The following is a 23781-nucleotide window of genomic DNA, read 5'->3' on the forward strand; positions in this document are numbered from 1 at the left end:
GTATGCATGGGTTACATGATTAAGGGTCTAAATCGTCCTGAGTAGCAAACAAAATTCCAAAGCTAAGTACCAATGTAATATGTTGGATGACTCTACCAGCTTGGAGAAGAATATACACAACAGACACACTCAATACACATCTGGTTAAATGTGAAATCAACTATTGCTAAAGCATTTTCAACTTTTAGGAGGAATCTACTGGCAATGTGTTAACAGCAAGGAACACTAAAACAATAAAATAGCATCTCTTTCCAAATATTTAAGAACATCGAATAAGTGCCCCTTAGGCTGGATTGTGGTTCTTGGAACTTTTAGCCTATGAGAACCATATTGGGGACATCAAAGGCTCGTCCCTCTCTCCAAAGAGCAATTCACTTCAGATGCTGCCACACAGTCAAATGCTTTTATGGCCACCATGTTTTTTTGTTTGTTTGCTTGTTCGTTTTTTCCACTCAATATTTTGGAACATGCCAGATTCTTAAAATTGAAAGAAGGCAAGAAAACACAGTAAAACCAAATATTGTTGAAGAACCAACCATGCAGAGAGACGATGGTAAAGAAGAAATACATATTCCACCTGAAATTCCACTTCCAGGGAGAGCGTCAGTTATCAATGAGGACATAGAAGGCACATATTGACTCCAAGAGCTGGTCTGTTGACTGCTCTGCTAGTCTCATATCAGACAGGATGCAATTACCCCTATTCCACCCCTTCAACAACTTTCCACAGCCCACTTCATCAGAGTCTCTTATATTGAGGACAATAACTATATTTGGGTTTAACACTGTGAGGACAGTCATCTAGTTTTCCTATGTCAGGATAATACATTTCTCTGAAGCCAAATAAAGATTCTCATTGCACTCTTCTGCTCAATTCCATGAATGCAGAGGAATAAAGAAGAGGGTGTAACAAATAACATTTTCCAATGGTCAGGCAGAGGGAGGTTCCCTAACATTTAAAAGCAACTAGTTTTTAGCAAAGAGATCTTTAGAAGAACAGTATTAACAATATTCTTTTGCTATGCATCTACTTTTCTTTCTTGCTTAGCTGAGTACATACATATCCTGAGCATAATGTCAATGTTCAGAATAGAGATGCACGAAAAGTTGGTAGACAGAAACTTCAAATGTACGATGAATCTCACTTTCACTTCCCCCTCCTACCACCGTAAACACTGCCTCCCTCCCCACTCATTCACTTATCTCCCTCCTCCTACCAGCATGTGTGCTGGGCATGTCAAGGCTGACATCCATTGCTGGCAACACGAAACCTATGCCTATGCTCCTTCTGAGCATAGACTCAAGGCTCTGCTATTGTCCATAGAGTGTTCTCAGCTGTGCACGGTAACATCTTCACCATCTGGCTGGATTGTTTGATAGCTATTTTAAAGAGTGTATTTTTTTTTCTTTTTAAAAAACACCCATTATTTCCTGACTGCCCCAGACACACCAAGAATAGAATCCTTGACACATCAAATTCTGGAACCTCACCACTCACCAAGACTGTGGTTCCTGATCCAAGGAGTGTCGACTGAGAATCAGCACAGTCTCTTGAGAGTGTCCAGGCCTGGCTGCTAAGCTCCCTGCTTTGATTAGTTTGTCGAGTTCACAGTGTTCCAGAGTGCTGAAGCACAGAAATTAGGGAGGGGAGGTGGAAGGAAAATCACTGGAGCCTCTTACGATCTAACTTCCACTAACTAAGAGGAAATGTCTTATAAATAAACAACAGCAACAGAAACAAAAAAAAAAAACCATCCCGTCCTGCCAGAGGAATGTACATTATTGTCTCCCGACGGAAAACTTGACACCACACCAGAATGCAGCTATGTCTCCTGAAGCCACCTCCCTCAAAACAGAAAGAAAACAGAGAATCAAGAAGAAAAGGAGAACAAAAAAGGAATTTTTCACCCTCTTGAATTCTGTTGGGAAGTTCATGTGTGTTCCCAGTAGACGAGCTAAACTAAGCAGTTTCAGCAGTGTCACTGTTCCAGGATTTCTTGCGGAGGCTGCTTATTAGCAAAATTTCATTTCTGCCCAGATCATTGCTGTGCCATCCGGACATTTTCAGGAGGGAAGTTCAGGGAAGGTGGGGGGAGGGTCTGACTGTGGAGGAGAGGAAGAAGAGAGGACAAAGGAACACTCCTGGTGAACCGGAATGCCCTAGCCACAGCCATGAGAAAGCCAGCCCCACCCTCCACCCAACTACTGCTTGTTGAGGACTTGGTGATGCGGTGTGTTCAATCTACTTACTCTTTCTGCTCGGGAGGCTGAGGTTCCTACATTTCCAGCTCATGCTGGACTGTACCGTAAGCAACAAGTGAAATGAGTTCAGTGATCTCATTCTAGTCCTTCGACTCCTGTCCACATCGCTAAGCGACTGCACAGCTTGGCACAGGCCAGGATGAGTCAGCAGTCTCTGGTCATGAGAGGCCAGGCCTGGAATGGCAGGGGGGGTTAGGTCAGGAGCAAAATGAAGCAGAGAGGCAGTCTAGATGGCAGGGCTCAGCTCTGCAATACACGGAGATACTGCTGGTTAAAATGAAAGCGCCTCATCAGCTCTGGGGTGAGGATTGTAGGATTACAGAAAAAAGGAGCAGCAAGGGAAAAATGTAAAACAGCTGCCTACCAAATACAGCAAGAACAAATTAGAGTACCACAGTTAGAAAAAGAGGGCACTGGTAGAGCCCTGGAGGAGAAAAGATGCTCATTAAGATTTCTGGAATACCTTTTCTTCCATGTGCTCCTGAACTTGATTTCAGAAATCAAGTGGTTGCCTATATACTACCCTGGTATTTTGGTACTGCTTTCCTGATTTGATAAGTAGCAAAACAAACAAACAAAAGCAAAGCATTGCAGTTAAATAACAAAAAGAAGCCTCATACTGCATAAAATAATATAAGAGCCTATCTCAAAAAGGTACATTTAGGTCAATAGTGTCCTTGTATAGCCTGCAAAACACCGGTCACAAACAGTTAAAGAGAAGCACTTCTCAACTTGGGTGGAGGTAGAGAAGAGCTGAGAGGAAAGAAAGGCCTAAGTTCAATGATGAAACACTACAGAAATATGCCCTGTCTGTATTTTGATTCAATGGGGTCAGTGAAGACCTCTATCAGGAAGTGACACATCCCACCACTAGGAGATTCCAACACTTCTCCACAGCAGTAGGACAGTAATAAAGCAAGAGCAGGGGGGAAATAAAATAGTTGGAGGGAAATATCAGGTTCAACATAAGAAATAAGTTAGTAGCAGATATTTTGTTCTGGAGGAGGTGAATTGACTTATAAGCCAACTGATAAAGTCTTAGTATCCCAAACAAACTTAGAAGAACCATATATAGATAAGGAAACAGAAGTGGAGACTTACAATTAGCAGCAGACAGTAGCGATGGATGGCCCAAAATAAGAAAGAAAGCCATCTCAAGTCAAATGGTTTGCATCAGGAATAGCATGCAAAGAGAGTAAGATCAACATAGTCAGGAAACACTAGTGAAAGAGTTCTTTGAAGAGGAAAAATAAGAACCCACCATAAATTCCTAATCTCCATTTTTTAGAAATGCACAAATGTATAAGATGTGTAAAAAATGCAGAGTAAATTTTATTTAGCCTCACTCCAGAGAGCATTAAATTATCTCAATACATCTTTAATAAATGCTTAACTTTGGGCTAATGAACATTCTAGTCTCAGTTTCCTTCTCTTTGAAATGGAACATTATCACACTCACTGAATTATTACAAGGACTGAATCAACATTTGGGCAATGTTTAGTTCTTATCACAGCAGCATCTGTCACATGGTGAACACTCAATAATTTGCTATTATTTTGATTCGACTATCATATCCTTATAGGTGCCCAGTGAAAGAGTCATTTTCAGTGTTGTTCCACCTGACTGAGTGGAGCCAACAAGAGGACTCTAGTAAAATCAGTTGAATAACAGTCTTCAGAGAATTCTGCTTTAACAAGGTTATTTCTGTCAGGGTACACAAAAGATACTTGAACACAGAGTATGTTGAAAATCTATTATGTTGAAATCTTGATTTGGGGTATCTATGTTGCCAAAGCAGCTTGGAGCTTAACAATATCCTGTAACTAGAGGCCTAAATAAGAAGAGGGATGTTTAGAAGCTTCTCCAAAAGCAACAGGATAAAAGTGTTGTTGGCCTTGACCGCATGATGAAGGCTTTTCACCAAAGGGGAAAACTTGGTCCAGTTGATCATCCCAGCCTAATTGATTAATTGTGGGTCTGACCATCTGGCTGATGAATGCTGACACCCAACAGTGATTGCTGTGTAACACAAATCCGGATGTGCTCTCCCCGATGCCTCCCACAATAATGGCAACTCTGAACTTCAGGCTGGTTTATTCAGGCCTCTTGGCTCAGTCTCTTCATGGAATAGCGGTTGTGGCAGGGAATATTTTACTAGACCTGGTCAAGCATTATCTTCTCTTATTTCAGTTACCCCCCTCCTTTCCAGCCCCACGCCTACCTTCTCCTGAGCTCTCTTTTTTATATAATCACTTTTCATGCAAAGCATTCCATCTGTAGTTTTCATCATATTGTCTGATGCTCTCATTTCCGGTTGCTCTATTCAGAAAAATATTTGACTGGTCTAAAAGACTTGTATTGCTATTTCATGAGGACTCCTATCAAGACATTTTTATTATATCTCCTTTGCTATTGGTTTATTTCAAATTACTCTGTACATTCAAATAAAGAAAATTATTTTACTTAACTCATGAGCTTGATTAAAAGGCTCATATATATATATGGCCTGAGGTTAATCGAACACAAGGGTTAATAGAAGATAATTCTTACATCTTAAACCTGTATCTGATCCTCAGTTGTTAGTGTCCCACAGAGAGGATTTCCCCCATGAGAACTCTGGAGCACATTTCACTACCAGGGAAAGCACAAGGTCATGTAAATAACAGGGCTCAATAACAGCACTGACTAGCCACAAACCAATCTACGCTTGGAGCTAACCTGTATGTGGGATAATTCTCCAAGCAAATCAAATCTCAATGCATACATATAAACCCTGAGGAATAAAAATCAAAATATTTTACTGCTTTTCACGGGAAGGTATTGGGGAGGAAACCCCAAAAAATGTCTTGTTCAAGCTTGGCCAACGAGTCACAACAAAGGAGGGCCGTCTATTTCTCCTCTTCTTTTCACAGACCGATTACCATCTCCAAATTCATCGTTTTTTTTTGTTCTCCATTCTATGCTGAGTTCTTCTATGTTCCAGGCTGAGTTAGTGTTAATTTTCAGTAGAGGATGGCAGTAGCATGCTGAACTACAGAGTTCCAGACTGGGAGTTGGGAAATGATTTTGGCCTGACTATCAGTAAACAACTGTGTGTCTAGGGCAAGTCAAGTCCCTTAACTCCCCACGTCTCAGTCTTTTCATTGAAAAATGATAGGGTAGGACTGCATGAACTCCACAGTCTCTGCCAACACTAAGATTCTATGGTTCTATAGCTCATTTCCTTTCTCTCTCTGGCATCAACTGCTTAACAACTCTGCTTATAGTCATTTCTCTGCTCTCAGTTCCTGATGGAAAAATATCTCCTTCATTTGCTACCCGGTGTTTGGTATCTGTAACCTCTCTTTCTTTTTTTGATGCTAGATACTTTGAGTCATAAATATGAACATATCCAGATAGATGCTTTAAATTTGAAGGCGTTTAAGGAGAATAGCTTTCCCATGTAGAACATTTAGTGCAGCTTGGCATGAAGGAAGCCAGCCATCCAAAAGTGGAGCAAAGGGGCCAATTCACAATTGAGAGGAAGCCTTTCATAATAAGAGTCTCAGACTCTTCAATTTAGATAAAGCTAAATGCTACCAAATTCCTGCTACTTTCCTAATCAATCTCAGACACCATCACAGACACTCAGGACTACAAATTTGAGGGCCAGCATTGGCAGTGATGCAGTTCTTATTTCACCTCCACCATGTAATGCCAAGTAGGATTTAGGATGGCATAGTAATAAGAGCCAAGAGGACAATCTGTCATTTATTTTCCTCCAAACTTTTCGAAATTTCCCATTTGAGCTCTGTTTCTCAGTTTTAATTTGGTAACTGCCATTTTTCAGCATTTCTTTTTACAGGTTACTAATAATTTCTGATACAGGATCTCATATTTCATTTTGTGCTGCTAGAACTGCTGTTAATATTTCATCTGCCTTCAATTCAGCTCTGAATAAAGGCTGCTGGGTTTTTGATACACTGTTAACACTTTGGTTCTGGGGATTTGGTCACCAATGTCCATGCAGTTTGTCCGTATCTTGTTAGGTAAAAATAATAGATCACCTTTCAGAAATATCTCAGGGTGTGCCATACATCCTAGGAATACTTCTGAGTTTCTTCTGGATTTTTGATGAAAACAGCAAAACAATTATTCTGTGTGTGGTTCCCAGGCTGCTTGCTATTTGCTTCAGTGGGAGTATTCTGGGAGCTAAGTGCAGTGGTTAAAAACCAGGGCTCACAGGCAGATCTAGGTTCAAACTCTAGCTCTGGAACTTGCTACATGTATCATGTTAGGTCAGTTCTTTAACCTTTTGAGCCTCTGTTTTCCAATTTGTAAAACAGAAATAACAAGAGCATCCCCCTCTATTGCTATAGGGATTCAGTAAACCAGTGTAAAGTGCTGAGGACCCTCTGAGTTCTCAGTAGGCAATGGGTATCATTATTACCCGAACATTAATAATCTACAAATTTGCATTAAAGTGTTATTTTACAACATTCTTTGAAGATCAACAAATTGCTTTTGAATTCAGACTTTTGTTGTCTGCTTTATTACAGTTTACAATTTAAAAAACTCTTGGTGAAATTAAATATTTAAAAACTGGTCTTTAAAATCATATTTACAGTATAAATAGTATATAGCATCATATGATTATTTCACCTTTCCATCTAGCATCCAATTCTCGCAAGTTTTTGTTCATCTAACAGTTAAGTCTAGATAAGGCGCATGGTACCAATGCTAATCCGTTCCATAAAAAGATGGCTTATCTATTTACTTTCCCTACTCCCAAAGAATATAGATTATTTTAATATTCTTTGGCAATGTGATCAGTCAGGGTCCATCAGGAGAGAGAAACCACATAACAATTTGAATAGGAAAAGTTTAATATAAAGAATTATTAACTATACCAGGGGACTGGAGTAATGAGGGAGTAGCCAGTAATAAGAGAACTCAAAATTACATAAGAATAAGCAAATATAAGGGGAATAACTATTTGTAGGACTGAGATAGAGTGTTCAAGGAAGAGTCTCCTCCACCCCTGGACTGGGACCCAGACACTATTGGATGAGGCACAGCCATTAAATGAATGAATGGCAGAGAAATTGCGATGTAGCTGTAAGCACAACTTGCTGGAAATCTGTACTCTGGGGTGTCAGGGAAGCTCTTCGCAGTGAAGTGTCCTATCTGAGGTACGCTATTATCTGACCCAGCCAATGTATGTACGTGTGTGTATGTGTTTATGTACATGTGTGGCAGGTGCTGGGGGAAGCGGTTGGCCGCCAGGCACTGGAGGAACTCTCTGTGCTTCAGCTGCTGGGCACCAAGGCAGCTGTGTGTGTGCAGGATCCAGGCCCCAGAGAAACCATGCACACTGAAGGGGCCTGACTCAGGAGTGTATGGGAAGCTGGGAGGAAAAATCTCTTCCTCCTATCATGTCTCTCTGAACCCTCTATGGACAAGGCACAATCATACAGCTGGGAAAGGAAAAGTACTTAAAGAATCCAGATACACTTTTGTAGAGTAGGCAAGGAAGGGTAAATCTGGGTCTGAGCAGCAATATATTGATTACTGGCATAGTTATTTGTTCACACACTTTATGAAGTAACTCGCTTTGGAGATTACAACCCAGTGTTCTCAACTTACTACACCACTGTTCAGCTTTGCTAATAAATTGGCTCTCTGCATAGATAAATAAATACTGACAGAATTAAGGAAAATACGATTCTATTCAATAAAGGTAGCAGTACTAGCATTTGTAAAATAGTATTTTCCCCAAATATTGCCCACATGTTTAAGTTGTTTATAATTGAAAGATTAAGAAAAATGATGTACAGAAATACTAAATTATTGACCTAACTTTATGCATCAATGATTTTAGTCCAGTTTCAGCTAATTGGGTAATCAGGAGAGTCATTGCAAACAACCCACAGCTTCAAGAGTGGTAAAAATGACCTCAATTATCGTTTTCCTTTCTCTCCCCTTTTCTTTTTATTGACTGCAAAACCCATATTTGGTGTTCCACGACTATTAACTATAGGTTGCTATTTTTCAGTAAAATGTAGCATATATTTTGTAGGGAATTGATCATGTGACTCCTGTCCTCTATTGTTTTACCCTCTAGTATTAAACAGAGAAGGACCAGTAAATGACCAATTTGGTGCATGCCTCAGGGTATACAGTGATCACTGTTAACACTGGTTTGACAGATAGGTAGAGAAATATGTGCCAAAATACCTCCTCAATTTTTGCCTAATTCCTTAATTCCTTTACTAAGAGGACTGAACCTTTTATCCTCTAATTAGAGGCAGAATTTTGAAGCACAAACACTTGACATTAGAAAAGGCTGTGGTGGTGAGGAGCTAAAAGCAAAGAAAGCAGATGGGGTGACAAGATGATCGTGAGGAGAGGAGGCTCCTACCAGGCCAAGGCCACAAAGCACCCATTCTCACTCAATTTCCACATTGCCCTATGCCCAGCCCTGCCACAACTATCCGCTCTCACTATCATGGGAGGGACCTACTTGTTTCCTCACAGTTGTGTTTCCTGAAAACCAGTGGTATTGTCAAGCAAAGTAAGCCTCACTGGATTGTCTCACACTCCCATTGTGGGCATTGCTGTCAGCTGCCATCGGTTCTCTTTAGGATTTTCGTTGGTTTACTTGTGTTGTGTTGGAGGACTGAGGGTAAACCTCATGACCCTATATACATTTGATCCCTGCCTCCCCACAAACATACGCACACTCCTCTCCCCTGCAATTCTTGGTTCTGAAAGGAGACAATGACAAAGGAGAGCGGTAAGTCCATATGTATCAGGCAGGCAAGTCCATTTTATTTCAGTTTGCCCTTCTGTTCAGCTGGCTTTTCTGTGCTGACCCACTACACTTACCCTGTCAGCTGCTCTTACCAGCAACATGCCTTTTTAATCAGCCTTCCTGGGGTCTGCATTTGATTACAGCATTTGTGTTCTATTTTGATTCTTTTGTACTGTGCCCTGTGGTGTTAGCTTGAAGGGTGTTATTTATAAAATGAAATTCTATTGTATTGCCACTTGGATTCAAAGAGGACATATAATATTAATGCAGAATGTATTTAATAATATCTTGAATCTATTAAATCAATTTCTTCATGAGGATACAGAATGGGAGTGAGGCAAGTGGGTTGGTAACCAGGTAATATGATCTAAGAATCACCTGAACTTTCCTTCATAAGAACTTGTGAAAGCTGCAACAAGAATCATTCTCTAACGTCAGGATTTCCAGAAGGAGGAGACTACCTTTCCTCAGCCAGACCAGTGCAGCATGCACCTGTTTAAACATTCAATTATGAAGGCCGAACATTTTCCTAAGCCTCAGATGCAAATTTTTTTTGACTAAAGAAGCCATGAGATGAAACATGGACATACCTCTTTTTTCTTTACTATGCAGGAAGATTTAGGTAAAGAAGGAAATATAATCACCTGTTTCCAAGTAGGTGCTTCCAAGACCTGTTAAAAAATAAATTTCTCATGTTCCTGAGTATTCTCAAAAGCAGGTAAGGGAAATTCTGTGATACCAGAACTGAGGCAGAGTGTCCAGGATGGCATGTTTAGAATGATGTCTTCACCCAGCAAAAATATGGGTTTCTTTATGGCTACTATTTATAGAGGAATCCCCAATTTTTCTTCACTTCTAATTTTAATGCAAACCAAAGGCTGAAATATTATATCATTTGTATCACAGCTTGCATATCACATCTGTTGCGGCACGTATCTCACTCTTCCCCTGTACCTTTTTGTTCCTCCTGTTGATACATCTGAAATCATCAATACTAAGCTGCTGTTCGGAAAGGGAGTGAGGAAGGATCAGTGTGGAATGTGGTTTACAATCAGGCTCTGCAGAACTTGCTAAAAGAATCTGTCACACAAAAAGGAAGATGGCTGGCTATGCAGTCCTGGAGTGAGAGTTCCTAGATTTTCACCTGTGCTTATTCACTGGCTCATTATATAACTCCAGGAAACTTCGGGTCCTGTTATCTAATCACTAAAATGGAAATAACTATATTTATCTGTTCTACATGCATTGAGCTCCTTTAGGGATAAATCAGGTTACGGTTCTGAATGCTCTAAATTTTTGGCACTGAAGGTGGGATAGATACAAAGGCACATTATTAAAATGGTAGTTCTGACCCTTTTTTGGTTCTCCAAATCCAGATATGAGAAACCTTAACAAAACACTTAATTTCTGCCCATGTGGGAATAAATCATATGCCCTCATTCCTAAGTGACATCCCAAACAGAAGCAGATAAAAAATGTGTTGATAAATATACACCTCAACCTTGAATGCATCACATTATAAGGTATTTGCATGGAAAGGTCACATTATTTATCCCTGGATCCATCCAGGTCCTACCATATTGGTTTGCCTTATATAAGTATTCCATTAATATTTGTTGAATTGAATTGAAAAATGAAATCATAAAACTTTAGAGATGAAATTAGCTAGAGATCATGTAAGTATAGTTACCTCATTTTGCAGATGATAACTGAGGCCCAGATAAATTGAGTTACTTATCCAAATGCAATATTAATAATGCTACAAGTCTTTAGAGGAGTTGTTAAAGATCTGCCACTGAAAATATATTATTCAATCAATTAAAACAAAATCGATGTTCTTTTGTCAGAATGAGAAGCACTCTTCAGTTCAAATAATCTGAAGTATTCTAATCTAACCAGGAAGGCTGAAGCTTAAAGTTACAAGGGAAACCTCACTAAATGGCCAGACAGTAAGTGTGCTAGAAATGCCAAGTTGTTAAGGTTATACATTTTAATGCCGTGTCTATTCTGGAATCTACTGGCTTATTTTTCAGGTAAAATTAAGGCCATAAAAACAAAAGTAATGTCAGATCCTTAAAATTATGAGATTCATGGAGGCACAATTCAAAAATAAAATTACTTTCATTTATTATTTTAGTCTACTATTAAGCCATACTGTAACCAGGGGTGTTCAACCTGTGGCCCCCTGGGCCATGTGCAGCCCAGGATGGCTATGAATGTGGCCCAACACAAAATCATAAGTTTACTTAAAACATTGTGAGATTTTTTTTGTGATTATGTCTCAAGATATATTTAATGTGTGGCCCAAGACAACTCTTCTTCTTCCAGTGTGGCCCAGAGATGCCAATAGTTTGGACACCCCTGCCTATAAACCAAATTAATATCTATGGTTCAGTAAACAAAATAGGACAAGACACTGTATCCTTTGTTAAATAAAAAATAAACAGACCTATAGTGAGTAAGGTGTTTTCCCTTTAGTGGAAGTTACTTGTGTGGTATTTGCAGAAAAAAGTTTGCTTGAATCCTGGCTAAGTAGTCTGGTTAAATCAGCACCATGACAATAAAAGCAAGTCAAACTATTCTTTTGATTGACTTGGTTTCTTTTCTGAACACTATTATTATTTCTTTCATTTTCTTTACCTCAAATCAATCAAGATATTTAAATTCTTGCTTAGAATGTAAATAATTTGTAGTCAAGGTTGTTTTAATAATCTCCTAAAAACTGCAGCAGAGTGGCTGACATAAAACAGAAACTGAATAAATGTAATATTTCAATTATTGTACTAGGAATTTAGAAATTTCCAATGAAGTACTTTCTGTTTTTCCAAAGCTCCCTTCATACCAGAAGGTCATAGTGAACCGAATTCAGAGAAAAGGGGAGCAACTGACAGCAACAGGATAAATACTTTTAATAGAGCAAGGGTCTGTTGGATATTATTGCTTGTGTTTTAACAACATTTGATTCCGGAAACATAATCAGGCATTCACAGATCAGGTTCAAATTCTTAACTTGGTATTTCAGCCTCCATTTCTTGCTTTACCTTGCTGAGGGCATCCCAGGTTTCAATACTTCCCAAAAAGTATTCAGGAGTATATCAGATTATATGAATGTTTCCCTTCATCCTGGTATTGCCAGGGAGTCCTAAATTTTAAATTTTCTGTTCTATTATCTCCATAACCTGTGAAATCATATCTGGACTTCTGGGTTAGAATATTATACATATTTTACTATGATTCAATGAGCATCTACTATGTGTGAGATACTAGGAAAATAAATAAGAATAAGCCTTACTTCCTATCGTCAAAGAATTAGGGAATTCATTCACAATGTAGTAGCTACTTTCCATAGATAGCATATATTTTCCTGCTGTTAAGCTTCTGCTCTCCCCTTAAAGTGTCCTAGTCCTACTGTTTAATGGATCTAATTGCTTTAGTTATCTTTAGTCCAGCTTATGTTCTACCTCTGCCATAAAGCATTTTTAGTTTTTATAGTCCACATTAACTTTCCTTTTTTGACTACTACAGCTGGAGTAAATACTATTGCCCACCCAATATCCATTCCCCCAATTCTCCTGGTTATAGACCCCTAGTTACAGAGTGGCAATGTGCTCAGTCCTGGATGACATTATGATATTTCTAAGCCAATTATGACAAATCGATTCCCTGATTTCCTTGCCTCCCTAGCAACCAAGGATGGCCTTGGGACCCAGTTCTTAGTCAATAAGATCTAAGTAGCAATCTGTTTGAGAGGCTGGTTTTTGAGAAAGTTTATTTCTCTTTTGATAAAGTCAGAGGTAAAAGACAATCCTTCTCCTTCTCCCTTCTTCCTTCTTTGAACATGGACACAATGCTAAGAGCTGCAGCAATTTTGTGATCATAAAGCAACAAGCATGCAAAAAAGGCCAACAGTCCCACAGATGTTGGCCTTGACTTTTATCACACACCAGCAACTCCCTATCTCTGGACGTCTTGTTACATGAGACATACAAACCCCTGTTTGTTTAAGCCACTCAAGTCAGGATTTCTGGTACTGAACACATTTCTAACCAAGAAATAACTTGCATAATTTGAATGATCTAAACTGTTTTTCTTAACTGGATGGCAAACACTGGTCACATTCTTGGCATTTAATAAATATTCATTTGCTACATATCTTGATCATATATATATATATATATATATATATATATATATATGACAGTCAACATATGTAATAAAATTCTCCCTTTGAAAGCAAGGTGGAAATTTGTATTAAGCTAAGAAAAGAGGGTTAAACCAGGTCAAAAAAGAAACAGTTGAGTCTAGTAAGTTTCACAAGAAGAATTTGTTACAACCTGGCTCAATTATTAATATAATAAAAGCAAACTTTTAAAAGTTTCCCAAAATTAGTAGACATATATTTTAAGAAATAAAACATTAGAATAACCCCCAAAGGGATAGATGTTTGGAAGATGAGATGATATAAACACGATTTTTATTAAATACAAAGAAGACAGCGCAAGGCAGTTCCAACCCTGTTTAAACTCAGTGAGGAAACAGCACTTGTTAAACACCACTAGCAACAAGACGTTTTCTCTGTCCCTTAGGAAGCATACTGTGACTCACCCACATGCTCCAGACTCCTCAGCATGCTAATTAGCTTCCAAAATTTTTCACCTGAGGTTTGAACCCACGAGTAAGGAAACTATTATAGCATTTGCTTTTGGAGAAAAGACTACATAAGCTGGGATAGAAGCTATTTTCAAGGCATCCAAATATTACAAGTACTGGGGAACTGCAGAGGAGAGAAATAAGCAGCTTTGGGTCATTTTAGGTTAGTGACAAATAAATATAAGGTGTGATTTAATCAGAAGCCAGAGTAATCATGGCAGGAAGTAGGGAAAAAGACTCAGAGCTGCCTGGAGTTAGGGAGGACTTTGGTGGCAGCTTTCAGCCTGAGCTAAAACTGCAGGATTCTGTCAGAGGCTCCACAAACAAAGGGCTGCATTATGTAACCCATCTCGTATTCCTTTGTGAACTATTCCACAACAAAGTTTCATTAGTAACCCCCCCCCCCCAGACATTTTACCACTTCCAGGCTGCAACTTGTTGTCCGGAAGGGAAACTTTCTATACAAATAAAACTTTAAATTGCAAGAAAACTAACATTTTCCCCCAGAAACCAAACCAAATTCATTTGAACTTTACACTCACTGGGAAAATAATTCTTGCGTTAGGTGGACAAAAGTAATTTCATAGGAAGAATTTCCAAGTAATTCAGCAATAGTTAGGAATAATTTCAAACTATCATTTTCTGGTAGTGTTAGTCTGCTAAGTGTAACCCTCTTAGAGGGTTACTTTTCAATACAGCATTTTACATGTGAAATTGAAAGATAGATAGGATGGATGGTGCATAGCAATATTCTCATAAATAGTATCTTTTTTCAAAATAAAATTTGTTTTTATGCCAGTTATGAGAATATCCTTAGATTAAAGTCCATGCTATCAAATTTAGCTTTGGCATATAAAAAATCTATTTTTTAGCAGTTTAATTTTTTATCAATTACTAACTTAAGAGCCTTCCATTATATAATATTATTTTGATCAGCTGTAAAAAATAATTTAAGTGCTGAATACATTTTTCCCTTTTGACATGCCAAATACTGATTTAATATTTGTCACTTAGAAAGCCATGAAAGTGACCAAGGTTTACTGGGGAATACTGCACAGGACATGGCTTTTTGTCTGAGAATCTGTGTTGTGCACAGAGTTTAGATGGGAGCCTCCAACTAACACGTGGTATAAAATATTGGGGGTCTGAATTTCTGCAGGTGGCAGTCTTCCTTCTAACTTGATCCTAAACCGATGTCCCAACACTCTGTCATCTCTTAGGCTAAGCATGAGATTGAAACAGTCAACAGTGCTCATTGTGCTTAAGAACCAGCTTCATGGGAACTGTGGAATCAAGGCAAGTTATATGGATTTTCACTCTGCTGGCTTTTTTTTTTTTAATTTCAAAACTCTCCACCCTCAGACTCACAACTGTGTCTTATAGGTTGGGTGACCCTATCTCCCAATTCACCTAGGACAGTTCCAGTTCCAGTTTGAATTGTACAAGCCCAATTACTAATAGTGGCCATTTACACTCTCCTAAGTGCCCTAGTTTGGTTGATAAATTATGGAGTTACCCTACATATAAGCTAAAAGAAATTATAACACCATTTAGAATGACAATTGTTCTCTTTAGGGTGAATTTAAATAGTTACTATTGGTCAACATCAGTGAAGGGAGATAAACTAAAACTTTTTCACTTTATTCCCCATGCTTGAACCAGACAGAGATCTTTCCATTTCATTTCAAGATGAGAATATAGGAAAATTACATTTGTATAAATTACTTAGGGTTCCTAATTTTAGGCAGTACTTTTTAAAAGTCCTACTTTATAGAAGAAGGCATATCTACCCTTAAAATTTGTTGTAATGAAAAAAGCACAAGATCTGAAATGAAATTCTTGAATCTTATATTTGAATCCTATTTCAACTATTTGCTAAGTTGGCAAATTCAGATAATCTCTGTAAACGTTATTATTATTAACCCCTTCTAAAATGCCTTTAAGGACATTTAAAAAACCAGACATGAAAGAGCTTAAAAAGCTAAGATAATTTTTACATAGTTACTATTATTTCTTTTCATAATTAAGACAGATAATTCTCCCTTTTCAATTCCTAGCCACTTGAATGAACTGCAGAAAAATTGCCCACAGCAGCTAAGACTGAGCCACCCGGGTTGGAGCAGGGCCTTTCTCTAGACTCTCCTCTGACACAGCTGCATGACATTTCTAGGTGACATCTGTGCATGGAGATTTATGGCCCAAAAACCTAGGAAGGAAAGGCTATGGACCTTGTGCCCAGTGGCTAGATGAAAGGCTGGAGTTTAAAGTATATGACTTTGGTCAAAAGTTTTGTTAGTGGTTCCATGAGTTTCTGATATAGATAATCTTTCCTCAAAAGGAAAGGGAAACTTGGGAGTAAGAGGGGCTGGAGTAGAAAGGCTTGTTTGTGGAGCAGAAAAATTTTCTTTTTACTTGTCACAGTTTAAATGAGATATACTCCTCTTTCTTCTTGTTGACGATCTCTCCTCTATCTTCTCTAGAATTCTATTTTTTTTGGCTCAGAAAAAAATCTGGGTTTTCAGACTTAATTCTCTTAGTCTACCTGATATCAAAATTACATAGAAAATGTTTTCATTTTTTTCATCTATATGAATGTAATAAAACAATTCAATTTTTTAAAAAAGTCTCTGACACCTTCTCTCCTCATTGTTTAAGACACATTTCTTTGGAGCTTTTAGTAATTATATAAAAAGTTCTTATAAATTATCCTTCATCCAAATAATTAAACAGGCAAAGACACTAACTGGAGAGCTAATCCTGTAATGTATGACATTTTTATCTGTTTAAATTGACTACTCTGAGAATTAGGGATCTAGTACGTAATTTGGGTAGTCAATTGGTCTTTAGGTTTGACAGGCTCTATCAAGGAACACTGTAGCTAAGGATTCTCTATTTTACATATACTCTAATTGCAAACGTGATAGGATGAAAAGGAGTGAATGGCAAGAGACCGCAGAGGGGAAAGGAATGCTAACAGGACTGTATTTTGGTATTCCTGGGCTGAAAAAGAGCACCAGAAATCTTCCCCCATCTCTTGGAGAGAAACATCTCTCTCACACATTCCATCTATTAGTTCATTTGTGTTTAACAAGCCCCTCTTTTAAAATGCAAATCTGCCTTGTGAACCTGTAAACCTCATTCACACCTTATTGTTAATTACTTTGATGTTCTACAATATGATCAACACTTATCTGATATTGGCAATCTAGGAATGAATAAATAGCTCCGGGTGGAAAAAGTAGTTTTGGTGAGTGGGGCTGGAGGTGGTAGTATAAGGGGTTTCATCTGTGGGCAATAGAACATACTAATATTTTTCAGTTTTCTCTAGGAAAATGGCAATAGCTTGGGTACCACAAAATGAACACTTTTCAGTTTATCAATGTCTGGCTAAGATCAGAAGAGGTCTGGAAACCTACAAACTTCAAGTTTTAAACATTTAACCATAGCACGTTAGTTCAGTTTTGTCTATCCTGGAGAGCTTTCTAGCTGATTCTCACTATCTTCACAACTCATCACCCTTGGACTACTCTGAGACTCCTCTGGTTCAACTTCCTAGGTTTGAAGCTCATCTGATAAACGAATTTAAGAAAATGTGGTCCAGTCTCTTTTCATTGTTTTTCTCATTCTTCACCTTTTTGGAGATTATGGTATGTAATCCCAGAACATACTGTCAGTAGTTTCGAAAGAATATAAGGTGACATATTAATTCTGTATGTTTTAGTAAGTCCCACTTCATCTGATACCAAAAGGTTGCAAAATTTAAATTAGACTTTAGTTCACTTAAGCTACAAGTCTTAGCTGGGCAGAAATTCAAGGAAAAAATATTTTATGGCATCTTATAACATTATTAATCACCTCTCCTTTTATATGAAAAATAAATATGCTAAAATCTTCACTGTTAAGAAAAGAGGTCATCTTTCCTGCCAAAATGGCTAATTTTAGTTTTTATGTGGTTGGATACATTTGTAAACTATTACATGAAAACATATGGTTGGAACATGCTTCTTCCTTCATGAGCATTCCTCTTTTGAGCCTGCAAAATTTTCCTCAGTTGTTCCAAGTGCTATTTTGCTGTGCTGATGGCTTCTTGTTTTAAATAATTTTATTCCTTTTCCAGTGTTAATGAAATGAATTCTAATAAGGGGGAAAAAAAACCCTCTGATGAAAATCCCTTTCTTGAGGGCAGGGAACTGAGGTAGGACACAGGGGGACAGCAAACATTATGATGCACATTCTTCAATCAGTTGATCCCTTTGTGGTTTAGTCACCTGAATGTATTTTGACAAGTAGTGAAGCAACAGTAGAAAAGAGATTATTTGTGTGGCTAATTTGCAATTTCCTATGAAGTATTAGACAAGTTTTTCTTATTACTAAACATAAATCTACACATTTTTATTTTCCATCAGATCACCATTTTAAAGTATCTTGTCCATAAGGAGAAGTGGAAAGTCCCAAAAGTATTAAAATTTCACCAAGCCTGGCCTTGAAGTTTTGGTATATGATTTTCAGTTTTTCTTTGAGTGCAACAGTCAGATATTCAGTTGGCATGGTCAAAGTGTAGTTCTTTCAAATGGAAGGTAATGTAGAAAAACTAAGAATCCCTCCAATGATTTAATCTGACTTCTCACTTTATATTTCTCCCTTACCTTTCCTTATCACACTCCTCCTCCTTTCTCTACACATTTTAACTCTAACACCTTCCCAATTCTGCTCAACAGTGAGGCGCTATGGTTTTGACACATGATGGGCTCTCTATAAATACTTGATGAGTGCAAGAATAACCACTTGGAAGAATTATAAACAATAGAAAAGCTTTTAATTAGGCAAATTAATAAACCTACAACTTTGGAAGGAAAGTTCATGAGAGTACCAATGATTAAAAATTCCAAGGATATTTAGGAAGGACAAAGCCTAGACTGTTAAAAATGAGAAATTCTATAATCAGAAAAGAAAAATATATATGTATATATACAGCTCAAGAGAATTGAAAGCACATGTAAAAGGAAGCTGATCTATTGTTTATTAAAAAATTAAATAGAAAAGCTGAAATTAGAATGCTAGTTGGTATAATGATACCCAACGTAAAAAACCATGAGCTTCCAGGTCGGCGAAGACAAGAAGCTGTGCAGAGTGGTGTGCTTGGTGAGGGCATGGAAGCTCTGCACCCCTTCCCCATCCCCTGCCTATGCACCTCTTCCATCTGGCTGCTCTGGTGTTATGTCCTTTTATGATAAGCCAGTGATCTCTGTCTCCTGGAGACAAAGACTTCAAAGAACTCAACTTACAACGGGAGATTTTTGTCTATTGGAAAAGATAGCAATTGAAGACTCTGACTTCACTGTAAGAGATCTTATCAGGTATTACTAACTAATCCATGTGCAGCTAAATTTAAAAGTGTTAACTCATGGATTCACATTTTTCATTAAAAAAAAAAAAGGAATCCTAATCATGAATCTGCCTGTCTCTGACACCCACTTCCCTCCTAGAGTGGACATCAAAGACTCCTTGAGGATGACAAGCTGCCAACGTCAGATGGAGACAGCTATTGTAAGAAATTGAGAAGGCCTGTATACTTACATAATTGATGGTGAACTTAAAAAGCCATTTGTTTGGCCCTGCCTGCATTGCTCAGTTGGTTGGAGCATTGTCCCATGACACCAAAAGGTTGCAGGTTCAGTCCCCTGTCAGTGCACATATCTAGGTTGTAGTTTGGATCCTAGGTCAGGGTGCGTAAAGGAGACAACTGATTGATGTTTCTCTTTTACTTCTATCTTTTTTTCTTTCTCCCCCTTCTCTTTCTCTCTCTCCCTTCCTCTTGCTCTAAAGTCAATAAAAACATATCCTCAGGTGAGGATTAAAAAAAATCACACACACAAAAAAACACTTGTTCTATTGCCTTTACTTGTCTGGTAACAATATTAGTCATAATAATAGCTACAATTGTTCTTTGGGCTTTTCTCAAACCTTGTTCTTATAGGAGCAGTGATGCCCCAAACCCAGAATTTATAATACTTATTAAAATTGTGTATTTTTTCTTACATGTTAAACTTCAGTCACCTTTAAAGTACTCTCCATTGATTCAATATATCTATTGAGATGTCTTGTCTTTTCCACTGCTCAAAACAGTTTTGAACTCAGCGATTTTGGTGCCTTTTAGTGCTTCTGCCATTTTTTGTTTCACCTCTTCCACATAGGCAAAACATTTCCCTTTGAGGACTTTTTTCATCCATGGAAACAAAAAAAGTCACTCGGGGTAAGGTCAAGTGAAGAGGGAGGTTGGGGCATAGGAGTCATACAGATTTGGTCAAAAACTGCTGAACACTCAGCGCCATGTGGGCAGGTATGCTCATAAATCACCGGTCATGAAAAGGGCAAACGTATTAATTGAGTCTTCAAAAAAAAATTTACTCAAGTCTAACACAGCCTCTCACAACAATACCAGAGGGTACAGTTACAGATGGGTTTTTAGAACACCATCCAGTGGGGGGAGCCTATACTACAAGGGGACTACACTCAGAAGATAATTCCATTTTTGGGTCCCCCCTCATATAGCCCAACTGTTAATAAATGCTAAACATATATAAGATAATTTTTGTATTATCAATCACAGTCTTTTTAAGATTTTTCTTTTGAAATTTAGAAGGAATGTTATTGCAGAAAAAAGGAAAGGGAAGTGTGTGTGTTCTGAAAGAAGTTAAAAGGAAGTAGTTTGTCCTAATATGTTAGTTATTTCTGAGTGAGTAAAAAGAGAAAATTAAGAAGGATAAGAGAAAGCTGTAGATGGTTATTGGAAAAGGAATAATGAGAAAGGAATTTTATGTATAAACCCTAGAACCCAATTATGGGAACACATTTACCCCCTAACCCAGCAAACACTAGTAATTATATTAATTCAGATGAAAGCTGATAAAAAAAAACAGCCTACTGTAATGGCTGCTGAGGCACAGGAAACTTCCTTATGAAACTCTTACTGTCTTCCTGGCCTCTGAAAACTTTTAGATGGTAACTGTAATTTATATTACACTATTGTGTTCTTACAGCCATGGCCCCAATTAAACCTTAAAGTTACAATTCCTAATTGCAGAACTAGCAGGAATCCGATTAGTAATGAATAGTACTTGCGTGCTTCCAATGGGAAGTAAATGTGCCATAGTAAAATAGTAACAACAACAACAAGAACAACAGCACTAGTAAATGGGAACCAATCTAGTAAATGGTCAGACTGTGAAAACTGAAGAGGTGTATGATGTGCCTTCCAGCTAGAAGTAAATGTGATACTAGATGCAAAATACAGAAAAGTGAGACAGATAGCAAAACATGGATCATGATAGCCTGTAGGTTAGAAATGATCCAGCGTGTTTATTCTCAATGAAGGCCCATAAGATCTGAGTGCCTCCTATTTACCTGTCATTCCTGTTTGAGAAAAAACATGGCTTTGACTTGCATCTGAGTTTATAGTCTTGCTCCATCCCCAATGGGCTACCATTTTAGCATGACAAATGACAACAGTAAGACTTCCTAAGAATGAGCCTTCCTAGCCATTGTGGGACCACATTATCCAACCAAGAGCTTAGGCATCAATGCATCCTTTAGGTTGACTGATGACCAAAAGGGGGAAATACAGATGGAAAAGGCACTACATACTAAACTTGACAAGCTCAAGGGAGGCTGAAGGCCAGAAACCACACAGGATGGTCTGAACATAAACATTCCTAACAGCGGGTCATGACTCTTAGTTACATCCTAGGCCTGAAGCCTCCGTGACAAAGGCCAATTTTTACCTAAAGAGAGCCTCTCTATTGTCTTTTTGCATCTGAGATAACAGACCTCTGGAACTTCAGAGTACTGCCTTTCCCAGGCCCCTCAGGGCACAATCCCCCACCACAGCAGGAGACCACAGAGCCCCTCCCTGTTATCTCCTCCCGGATACCGTCTCCACGTGGTGCTGCCGATGTTCACTGCTAACTACCCTGTCCCACCAGTGTGGAAGCTGTGTGTCTGCATTTCACTTTCTGTCCAGTCTCAGAGATTTCCCTGCTTTGCTTTCTCCCACCTCCCTAATCTGCCTCCAGTGGATTTCACATAACCCCGCCCTTTACATCTTCTCCTTTGATTGTAATATATAAAAGAAGTTGCAAAACTGCCATTCTCTGCAGTATTTTCTTAATTCTTTAAAAGTTTGCTTCCCAGCAACTGTCATCAGTTTGGCTGAAACTCATAAAAATTAAAAGACAGAGAAGCAATAAGTCATTTCTTTCTGCCCCAATTTTAGAGAGAACAATTATCCAACACCACCAAAAGCAGAGAAGGGGTAAAGTTTGGAATTTAAGAGTTGCAGGAGATAAAAAGCTAGATGTTCAAGGTAAGTCACATGATTTGTGTGGTAACCAGCTTTCAAGATGACCCCGTATGATCCCTGCTTCCTGGTATTCAGGCTTTTGTATAGTCCTGCCTCCATTGTATGAGGGTTGGGGTGTGCGACCAATACATATGGTACAAGTAATGGGGTGTGAATCTCAATGCTAGGTTCCAAAAGCCATTAAGGTTTATCCCTACTCTCTGCAACCACTTACTCCAGGGAAGCCAGCCCCTGTGCTGTGAGGGCACTCATGCAGCCGTGTGGAAAGGTCCATGTGGCAAAGAACTAAGATCAATAGTTAATACTAGCTTGTGAGCCATGTGAGGGAGTGTACTTGGAATTGGGTTCTCTAGCTCCAGCCAAACCCCCGATGACTGCAACCTCTGCTGACATCTTGATCACCACATCATGAAAGATGGGAAACCACCACCATCCCACTAAGCTGCTCCTGAATTCCTGATCATGAGAGATTCCTGAGCAGTAATACATGCATACATGCTTATTATTTCAAGTCATTAGGTTTTGAAGGTTTTAAATTTTTTTTTATGTAGCAATAGATACAATAGCTAATATAATGATCATGGCTTTTTTTTTTTTTTGGTCCCTCTGGTACACAGAATTGGATTGATCATAATCCTTGGTATTTGACACATACTTAGTATTGGTCCATGCTTGGCTTACTTTTTTTTATTCATGTAGTTATTTTTCAGTGAATTAATAAACACCAGCAAACTAAATTCCTGAAAAAAGAGCTTAGAGCTTCATAATAACCTGCATCTATCCACACAGTTTACCCCATCTTACATCCTTGCCTCTTCTACCTCAGATAACCACTATCCTGATTCTTATGTTCACCATGTCTTTTTCTTGTGATGCTTTATCATATGTGTGGCTATTCATAAATTTGTTTGCATATATACCTATATGTATCTATTGTATAGCCAATATATATTTTGGATGCTTTTAACTTTATAAAACACTGATGCTCTCTACATAATGCTTTTGGGATTTAATTATTTTCACTTAATATTATATTGTTAAGGTTTATCCATACTGTTACATGTTACTGTAATTCATTCATTTTTTGTCTGATTATTGATGCTGCCAACGTGATCAGAAAGGAAAATGAGACTAGGAAGGCCTTACAATGCAGAATTATGTAGTTGTGGGTAGTCAGGATAAAGCATATTTGGGATATAATTTAAATGAATGAATTATCTCTAGAAATAAAAAATATCAAAATTAATTTAGAAACTAAAAAAATTTCTGTATGGATAATTGATATTTAATAGCATATGTTAGTAAATCATAAAGGTTTATTGTTACTGTAATACAGTTCATTATATACACATATAATAAACACAGACCATGGGCCCCACGGATGTTTGCTGAAATGACATCACAAAGTTCAAAGATATATGAAAATATAGTAACAGTTGCCTAGATAGAAATAAAATGCTAGTGTTTTAAAGAACCCATTGTGGGAGACTGCTTTATGGGTAAGTGAATACCAAATATAATCTACTCTTAAGAATTCATATATTTTAATGTAAATAATATTTATATACAGAGATTTTCTTTTCTACCATTATCAAACACATACATTATCAAAGAATTCCTTTACATGATTACTTAATAACCACCTTAAAACTTTACAAATATAATCTAAAGCATTACTGACAAATCTAATTAATTATATAAGCCAAGTGGTGAGGA

At 38.0% G+C, this 23781-nt stretch overlaps 1 protein-coding gene across 5 annotated transcripts in view; it reads right to left on the reverse strand.

Moving 5' to 3' along the window:
* The window catches only part of ZBTB20 (zinc finger and BTB domain containing 20), a 798652-nt gene that overhangs the window by 303312 nt on the left and 471559 nt on the right, over nt 1-23781 (reverse strand). Inside the window, exon 1 of one of the 5 annotated variants that reach the window (XM_045852100.1) lies at nt 2251-2323. The exons of the other annotated variants lie outside the window; for them this stretch is intronic. The gene's annotated coding sequence lies outside the window, so the exon portion shown is untranslated. Of the gene's footprint in view, nt 1-2250; nt 2324-23781 lie in introns of those variants that run through there. 5 annotated transcript variants of the gene reach the window in all.

This window comes from Phyllostomus hastatus, unplaced genomic scaffold (genome assembly GCF_019186645.2).
Source record: "Phyllostomus hastatus isolate PE091 unplaced genomic scaffold, TTU_PhHast_1.1 phas_contig_86, whole genome shotgun sequence".
Classification (NCBI taxonomy): domain Eukaryota; kingdom Metazoa; phylum Chordata; class Mammalia; order Chiroptera; family Phyllostomidae; genus Phyllostomus; species Phyllostomus hastatus.